Source organism: Lemur catta, chromosome 4 (genome assembly GCF_020740605.2).
Source record: "Lemur catta isolate mLemCat1 chromosome 4, mLemCat1.pri, whole genome shotgun sequence".
Taxonomy (NCBI): Eukaryota; Metazoa; Chordata; class Mammalia; order Primates; family Lemuridae; genus Lemur; species Lemur catta.
This window is the reverse complement of record NC_059131.1, coordinates 25,641,858-25,652,284: the sequence shown is the minus strand read 5'-3', so window position 1 is coordinate 25,652,284 and position 10,427 is coordinate 25,641,858.

The following is a 10,427-nucleotide window of genomic DNA, read 5'->3' as shown; positions in this document are numbered from 1 at the left end:
TAAGGTGTTTCTTATTTTGTTTTGTTTTGTTTTGTTTTTAGGACACTTAGGCCCTTCCTTTCCAAGTGTGTGGGCTCAAAGATATATTTTTAGTAGTTCAAATGTATATAATCCATCATTTTCTATGATTTAGACCAGGAAAGCATTTTCTGTTTTGTTCAGTACAACAATTTGATCAGAATTCAGTAAACTTTCTGTAGGCACAGATCACCAACTTCTTCCTGGATGAATGGCTAAGGTTTTTACCCTTTAACATTAGTCTTTTTCTTGACGTCAAGAGAAAAGATACATTAATTTTCAAAGTAGGGATTTAATGCCTTTTTTCTATATCATTTCAATTCTAAGAAGGGGCCAATTTTATCTCATCATGAGCAATGGGAAAACACAATACAATTGCTCATGATTTTACTGATTCATAGAGATATGAATAGGTTCTTCAACTTTATTTTATTCCTCATTGGCTTGGATAGTATGGATCAGGCAAGACACATTGCCTGCAGAAAGACACACAGAAAATAATTGGCTTTTGGTAAAATATGAATAGAGAATATTTATCAACATGAAATTCTATTTGTGCATCTACTGAGTAAGAGAGTTTCATTATGCCAGTCTGAGTCTGGGCTTTAGACATCTGAAAAATATTTTCAAAAATACTATAATAGCAAAGAAAAAGAGATGATTCAGCCAGGTTTTTTTCTTTCATACTGTTTCTCTTCATTTCTATCAGCAATATGCCAACTATATTACATATAGAATTGAAGAGAATGAGGATATTCTCAATTAATCCCTTTAAATAAGAACTTTTTATAGAGCCAGAAGAAATTCCAGAGCAGTGTATTTTCTTTGAATTAATCTCAGAATATAGAGATGCTTCTTATGTGGCTGATAATATTATAATGTTTCAAACTTCCAAGTCTCCAGAAAATCCTATAAATTATCTTGTGGCATTTAGATTCAAGATAAAGCCATTCATTAAGACTCTTAGTTTAGAAAAATAGAAAAGTGACAATTGAAAAATATTCCTGAACCCAGTGTTGTGCTTCCAGAGGTCCTTGCATGAAAATTTGCTTGTTCAATGTTATGGCAGGTGTGCAAAAAATTTGGAACTGGCAAATCATCAATTTAATCTGACAAATACTTATTTAATAGGAGCTCTGTGCCTGGCATCCTGATAAATTTTCTAAATGAAGAGTATGGAGTCTGTGCTTTGGAAGAACTCCCACATTTATAGATGATATATATGTATAAGCAATTAACATTAAAATGATGCAATAACTGCTGTAATAGCAGATTATAAAAATGCTATTGGAACAGAGCTGAAGATTAATTAGGCCTGTTTCAGGAAAATCAAAGTATAATCAGTAAAGCATACCAAGATCACTTGAGGAGGGAAGGGTTAAATTTTATTATGGCTCTGATATTCTGATACTTTTCTCTGTGATCAGAGCAGGGGGCCATGCTTTTTCTACTAGTGAGAATTACTCCCTATGGCCAAATTACTTTTTGAAACTGACAGAAGTATGTTACATTACTCAGGTATATTGAAGACCCTTCCAAAAATAATGAACTGTGACTATCTTATTATCTCAGTATGAAGGAAGCAGAAACCTGGGGAAAATTAGTCAAACATGTGCAGAAAACCATGGAACGCTTCAGCGCACCTGTCCCTGTAATTCATTTATTGTTCAACACTTACCACAGTAGTATTGAATTAATTTCCCACTTCATTCAATTATGCTCGTATGTCAACTCACACATGAAAACTTTCTTGATGTTCTGATCAAGAAAGAAGTGAAATAGCATGTTTCTTCTTTCTTTATTACCTTACCCTTGTTAACTTTTAGCACATACTGACATACAATATATTTGCTACTTTGCTTCTGGTTACTTGTCTTCTTCCCAACTACAATATAAGCTCCCTGGGGTCAGCAAGCATTTTATTTGTTTTGTTCACTACTGTATTTATTTTTTTATTTTTTTGAGACAGAGTCTCGCTCTGTTGCCCGGGCTAGAGTGAGTGCCGTGGCGTCAGCCTAGCTCACAGCAACCTCAAACTCCTGGGGCTCAAGCAATCCTCCTGCCTCAGCCTCCCGAGTAACTGGGACTACAGGCATGCGCCACCATGCCCAGCTAATTTTTTCTATATATATTTTTAGCTGTCCATATAATTTCTTTCTATTTTTTAGTAAAGACAGGGTCTTGCTCTTGTGCAGGCTGGTCTCGAACTCCTGAACTCAAACGATCCGCCTGCCTCAGCCTCCCAGAGTGCTAGGATTACAGGCGTGAGCCACCGCGCCCGGCCACTACTGCATTTCTTTATGGTAGGAGGTCAATGTACATTTGCAGAATGACTAACCGAATTAATTATCTTACCAATACCTATTACACGGCAGATATTATGCTAAAGTTGTAACATCAAAGATGATGATTTTTTTCATTTGTGAATGAGCTTATTTAGAAGGTGACATGGGGAATCTAGGCCCAAATGAATAACATGGGATACAGAATGACAACTTACAAAGATGTACACAATGTGCTTTGAGCATTCAGTGGAAGAAATGAATACTATGCTAGAGAAAATTGGGAATATACCCAAAGAACAGTTTATACTGAAACTTGGTCTATGAGGAATACCAAAATATAAGAAAGCATGAAGTCATTACAGTAGGGAGAAGCATTTGAAAGTCTTTTACAAAGTTGAACATATATGTTCTGGCAATAAATAGAAGTGAAGAGTAACCAGATTATAGTTTACCTGGGTAAGAGTATCAGATGAGATAGAAAAAAAAAAATTGTTAGGGATAAGACTCAAAGGGCTGCAGAGAACAATATGCACCAAATATAAGACTTTGTGCTAAGCCATAAACATTGTGTATTTGCTTTTTTTTTTTCCTAATAAGAGACATAACCTAATACAGTACATAAGGCATCAAATTATGACTCCCCGGCTGCTTCCTGGGTTTTTGTAAATAATTTTATTGGAACAGAGCCACACCTTTTTATTTACATATTGCCTGGCTGCTTTCCCCCCACTACAACAGGTTTGAGTGGCTGTGATAGGGAAGAGATGGCCTGCACAACTGAAAATACTTACTATTTGGCAATTTATAGAAAAAGTTTGACGATTTAAAAGAAGAGAAAATAGCAACAGGCAGACCAATGAAGAGACTGCTGCAAAGCTTCTGGAAAGCATGGATGATGGTGCTGAGTGAGACAGACTGGACAGAAGTTGTTAAATAATTATTTGTAGCAATGGTAAAAGAAAAAAATAAGAAATGGTTCTACCATGTATAAGAAAACTAGAGGCTTTACCAAAGTAGTGAGCAGTACCTCTTAATGGCTGAGAGTTTTAGATAATATGTTTTCTAAATTCCTAAACCAAAAGAAATATTCTCCTGGTAAATTCTACGATCACTTGTGCATGCTCTGAAGAAAGCACATATTCAATAAATTTTCTCGCTTATTAACGAGAGGTGTCATTTTCACCAGTGGGAGCCTCTTTCATCCTCAAAAGTGTTCTAGAGCCGTGGATTTCTTCCAAAGTCTTTCCTTCATGACAAAATTCTGGATTTTATTTAGAGTAAATATCAAGGTGGAGATGCTGGTGGCAGGTGATTTCTGTGCTGCTGAAAGGGCACCTATGGATTTAACAGAACAAGAGAAGTTCACTGAAAGAACTAGATACTGCATGAAGGCAGATCCCTAATGAGTCCTGGGAAAATGAGACAACTTCAAAGACAATTTTCACTAAGCCTTAAAGACTTTTCATTGTGGTTAAGGAATAAATGACCATGAAATGATTTACGCTTTAATTCTGCCTATTGAAAAATATTAAAAATAAACATTTTTAAAGTTCTCTCAACCAATACTTAAAAGTAAATATAAAAATTATAAGAAAATAGAATTACCTCTGTAAAATCTTAATGAATAAATTGTTGGCAAGGACTCCACTGCTATATGAAAATTCAACATAATTCTGGAACCGTGATTAAAATATATATTTTTAGCAAATCTTCCTTTCCTTTTTATCTTTTATTGCTGAGGGAGGAGTAATTATTACCACTAGGTAGAAGTATTATTACTATATTAATACCTCTTGCACCAGACTTACCCTTGTCCCCCTGAGGCTTTAGGAAAATTAGTTACTTCTGTTTCTCAGATTTTTTTCTCCTTGGGCTTCTCACAAATCCTGTGAGATTTTGCCAGTCTTCATACAACACAAAGTATAAGGCCTTGGAATCTGAAGTTATCAATCTTAAGGCATGTAGAAAAGTCACAGAACATCATATTTAAAAGTATAGGGTTTGAAAACCAGGTGGATCTCTGCCTTCAAAACTGATCTCACAATCTAATTCGTTTAGCAGATTACTTAACTCTCTGAGCCTCATTTTTAGCTTATAAAACATGGACACAGATATCTATTTCTTAGCTTGATGTGGAGTTTTAATACATTTTTGCACATAAATCATTAAGCCCAGTTTCTGACACATAGTAGATTACAATAAACAATAGCTTATTGCTCCCAAATTTTACTGATTTACCTTTTTTGAACTCTGTTATTCCTTCTGGTACCATGATATTATTTCACTCTTTCCAATTTATAATCTCTCTTTTCTGCTTTCTGCCTGAATATATTATATTTGCTTATTCCTCTTCCATCAACTGCCCCACTACCCTTCACCCATTGTTCTCTTGGCTGAACCCTTTTGTTATTTATGCTACATATCATTTGCCTTACTACTTCCAGAGGGTGTTAAATATTTGCATGTAATTCTTCCCAGGCTGATAGAATCCTTCTGCTTATGGAATCCCGAAGAAGGTATTGCAAATAACTGCAGTGAACATGTAATTTACAATCAAACAGCGATAAATTTAATATCCTGAATTAAAAAAAATAAAAAATAAATTATATCTCAATAAGGCTATTACTAAAAAAATATTTACAATAATAACTTTCCCAAGTAAACAGGTATGTTATGTGTAGTCACCATATTTATAAGCAAAGTTACTGCTGAAATTTTACGCTGAAAGCGGAGTACAATGCATTTCCTCATTGCCATCTATCATTCAGGACCTTGCAAATTGTTTCATTTTCTAAAAAGTGCTGATTGTTATGGTTTCTGGGTGCTCACATCAGCTTTATGTACTGAAATGGGAACTGGCTCAATGCCCCAAATACTTTCAATCAAAAGATGCAGGTGATAGTATTAACAGCAAAAAAAAAAAAAAAAAAAAGCCCAGAGGAAATATAAGGCCAGGTAATCACTGACTCTGTGAGTGATTACCAAATCACATTTACCATTCTGACTGTGGGGTTTATAGTGATTCATTTAGTTGTCCAAATAAATATTGATGTAGATGGCCAAAAATAAATCCCCCTCCTTTTGCTTACCAAAATGCAAACTGTGCCAAAACTCATGAATGACTGTAGCAGTGATTAATCTGAATCACATACCAGATAGCTATCGTCAGTGTGGTTTCTCTGTGAATGCACTGGGTTTAATTTAAAATGGCACAACAGGGGTAAATAAATCAATAGGTTGCTCTTCTAGATTTCTGTTTTGTGTGTAGAGTAGCTGAGTGCTAGAAGTGGCAGAAGTCCCCGTTAAGTCAGTGAACATTTATTGAGCAGATGCTTTATGTCAGGCACTAAAGCCACCATTCTTGGTTTGTGCTGGGGGGAAAAAAAACACTTTGTGATGCCTGTCACTGAACATCACTTAGGTTGCTGGAACACACTTATCAACTCCAGTTTTTCCATATATGACAGATATGTAGGATGAGGGTGTAGCTGTTTCCCCCTTTGGAAATGGGAATCAATAATGTATGCCACTCATGGAAAATCAGCAATAGGTGCTTGTCACTCGAATACTGAAAAGAAACTTGCCTTCCTGGATGTCTTCTACTAGTTACCCCGCTGCCCCAGGATTCTATGTTGTTGGAAGCCACTCTATTGTTTCAGACAGAAGCTCCCCACCACAATCCTGTCTCGCAGGTGTGGGATGCTGGATGCTGCTGGATGGATGATTTATGTCCAGATCTTGGTTCTCTCCTCTTCCTTAAGGCAATCACACCTCCTCTTTAAGAACTAATGACATCCTTTATGAATTTAAGTTTGACTTCTATCAGAATTTTGGGTAGTGAAGCTACTGGTACCAATGTATCTGATTTGTTCCATCCACTCAAAATGTTGGTCATTATTGACACTTTGCTCCTATGCAGTGCTATAAAATTGTCTCACGAGCTTAGGGTCTATGGTCAGTTTATGTACTAGTTTCCTAGTGCTGCCGTAACAAAGTACTACAAGTCAGGTGGCTTAAAATGGTAGAATTTTATTCTCTTACAGTTCTAAAGGGTAGGGCTCTGAAGTCAAGGTGTTGTCAGGGCCATGCATCTTCTGGGACTATGGAGAGAATCCTTCCGTGTGTTTTCCCAGCTTCTGGTGGGTGGTGGCTATCAATGGTTGGCACTCCTTGACTTTCAGCCACATCACTTCCCACCTCTTGTGACATTGTTATCATTTATGTCACTATTATGTATGCTTTAAATACCTAATATATTGTTATATATAATTTATTTATAAATTATTAACATTTATATGGTATTTAATTCAACATAGTTATTTTTTAGATCAACTTAAAATAAGAAAAATAAAATAATAAATTTTGTCTCCATTTATAACTATTCTAAGTCCTTTCTGTTTCATGCAAATTCATGTTTTTTACTTATATAATTCTTCTGCTTGAAGAAATTCTTTTAATATTTCTTGTAGGGCTGGTTAGCTGGGAATGAAGGCAATGAATTCTCTGTTTTGTTTGTTGAAGAAAGTCTTTCATTCTCCTCTACTCTTTTTTTAAAGTATTGATATATAACGTGTATATTTTTATGGAGTATATGTGGTATTTGATGAATATTTTCACTGTACACAGGAATTTTGGTTTGCAGGGTCTTTTTCCCAAGTCTTAAAAATTTCACTTCTTTGCCACAAAAAGTTTGCTGTAATTTTTATTTTTATTCTTGAGTAGATAAGGAGTCACCCGCTCTCCTGCTAGCAGCCTTTAAATTTTCTGTTTTTCTTTGAAAAATAGGTCTTTAGTGTGAGAATTTATGTTAATTCAGCCAGAAATGTATTGTGGTTGATGCTTGTTGTAGCTCTGTGTCCCAGAGACTTCAAATGTCTCAAATGACCTCATTTTGATTCCCCTTTTTGCTTTGGAACATTCCTTTGTGCTGTTCCTCAGAGAGAGTTTGTCTCTTGCCTCTTTCTAAATTGAAGTCCACTGGAGTCTTACTGCATAGTGTTAAGGTGTGATGGAGTGGCATTCTCTAATCTTTGTAAGTCTAAATCATTGAAGTATACTGTTGGCCTTTGTCTTAGAGGTGTGGTCTTCACAAATTTCCTTCTTACATTGGAAAAGGTTTACTACCCTTGCCTTATAAATCCCTTCTGTGACTGCAGCAAGTATTTTCTAAAGATCCCAATCTTTGAATCCTCTTCCCTATAGATTATGGCTCCTCTCCACCTCCCCACCCGCACACACACATAGATGAGACAAGGAAGCTGAATTGGACCTAGAGTGAAATGGAATTCATTTTCCCTAGCAGGGATAGGATTTTATTGTTGTCCTCTTGCAAAGTCCTTCCCTGGTATAACCTTTCGATTCCATAAGTGAGCCGAATCTAGAAAGATTTCACAATAGTTACTATATCTCCCTGAAAGGACCTGTCTCTTCGTATTTTAAGAAGACAGTTTTCCCAGTGATCTCAGTCCTCTGTAGGTCCAAGAAAAGTTGCTGACTTTCACTTTGTCCAGCTTGATGTAAGAATAAAAATTCCAACTTCCAAGCGCTTTGCATGTCCAAGGAGAAACCAGAAATCACTCTGGTTTCTTTTAAGATAGTTTCTTCATTTTTGGATTTTGATCAGTTTGGGTATGATACACATTAATACAGTTGTTCTCCTATTTCTTCCACTGGGGATTGATTGAGTTTCTTAAATCTGTGACTTTTATAATTTTTAACAAATTTAGAAAAAAAATTCTGATTATTTCTTGAAATAATGTTTTTTCTTTATCATCTACTTTGTAAATGCAAAACTTCCTCACAGACCTGAGAGCTTTGAAATGTAAACATTTCAGAAATGTCAGAAAGTCAGAAAGTCAGAAAATAACTCTGACTTTCTCTCACTCCTAGGCCACCGAAGGAGAGTGAGGTTCTAACTTTCGCAAGCACAGTGCTCCAACTCCTATCACTGCCCCCTGTCAAGGAGGTGCAAGAAGTTTGTTTCTTCTCTGAATAAGTGTCAATTAGCAAACCCAAATGGCCTAGTCACATGGACCAAATTCCCCTTTGCACCATTCTGTAAAAATTTATGTTCATACAAATTTATGTACATAAATGTTATAGCAACTTTGTTCATAGTTTCCAGACCTTGAAAGTAACTAAGATGTCTTTCAACAGGTGATGAGATACTCAAACTTTGATACATCCATACAATAAAATATTATTCTGTTATAAAAAGAAATGGGGTATCAAGCTACGAAAAGACGTGGTAGACCTTAAATGCACATTGCTCAATGAAAGAATTCAGTCTAAAATGCTGAAAACAATATAATTCCAATTTTATGGCATTCTGGAAAAGGCAAACATATAGAGACATTAAAAAGATCTGTGGTTGCCAGAGGTTCTGTAGGAGGGAGAGAAGAATGAGTGGGTGAAGCACAGTGGATTTAAGGGTAGTGAAACTACTCTATATGATACATAACACAGACATTACATTATGTATTTGACAAAACCCCTAGAACTGTGCAACACAAAGAGTGAACCATAATGTAAACTATGGAAATTAGTTAATAATAACATATCAGTATTGGCTCATCAACTGTAACAAATGCACCACCCTAATATGAGATATTAATAATAGGGTGAACTTTGTGCAAACATGGTGGGTGGGAGGAGGAGTATACAGGAACTCTGTACTTTCTGCAATTTTCTGTAAACCTAAAACTGCTCTATAAAATAAAGCTTAGTAAAAGAAGTAAAGAAGAAACAAATCTTCTATAATCCTAAGAATCTTAGCGGTCAGGATAAACATCAGTATATTTTATTCTAATATTTCCCCCATATTTTAGAAACTTAGATCATATTGTAACATCATTGTATAGTGATAATCTATATTATAGCAATATTTGATATAATATTAGAAATTTTTATGATTTTATAGGTCTTTCACAGACTGACTAATATGCCATCACTATACTTCAAGGTATGGGATCCTTATGGAGAACAACACAAATTATCAAATAATATATATATAAATGCTGTCATTGATTGCCTACCATATCATCAAAAAAGAAAGAAACAATAGAAAAATGGTGTCACTATTTTGTAGAAATGTTTAGTAAAAAAGTAGCTAAATATGCTTGCAAACTGATAACATTAGGCAACATTATTTAACCTTTATTATGTATCAGGCATAAGAATTAGTCTGTTCATGTATTATATGATTGAATCACAACAATAGTTTTTACAAGGGAAATATTAACATTATCTCTATTTGCAGATGAGGAACCCGAGTCTCAGTAACTGGTACATTTTTGTACAGATAGTAAATGAGAAAGCCAAAACTCAAACTTAGGCAATCTAGCTTGAGAGCTTATAATTATCATTAGAGTTTTCTACTGCCTCAAACGTCTGAATGATCTTAAGCTGTGGCTGTGGGAAAATTATTACTTTTGTTACTTCTGTCACATAGTTGTCTCAGTAAATTTTTTATAGGACAAATAAATTAATGAATTTGATAGTATTAAATAAAATGTTGTCTGTATCTTACTGTACTCGCTTAAAATAATGCATCTGTCAGATTTACTCTTTAACTCAATGACCTGAGAGATAATTATAGGGTTAATTTTGTCCAAATTAATTATTAAAGTAAGGAACAAAGGAGATGAAAGAGAAAAAGAATGAAAGATACAAGGGGAGCAAGAGTAATTGATTTTTAAATTCTCAAGGTTCAATATGTGCTTGAAAGCTTAAACTATAGATTTACACTTAAAGTGTCCATCAAGAATTGAGGAAAAAAGAGAAGGGAAAGTGAGCAAAAGCAATGGAGAGAAATCAAGAAAATTTCCAATGAAATAAACAAATAAAAAAGGAAAAAAATTTTCTGGACCCAGGTTTATCTCAACCTAAAAAGAAACATCTCTCCTTTCTTCCCTTCCATAAAGTTACTATGCTTTTAAAATTATCTTCTATTGTGTAATTTAGGATAATTTTTTAAGTCTGATGCTTAGTAATGCTAAAAAAGAAAAACAAATTGAAAGAAATTCTGAAGCAACACTCCATGATGTATGCAAAGAATGCTCAAACTATAAAAGCCCTAAAGAAATTTGAGATTCAATTTACAATTTTTATGTATAAGATTTCCTT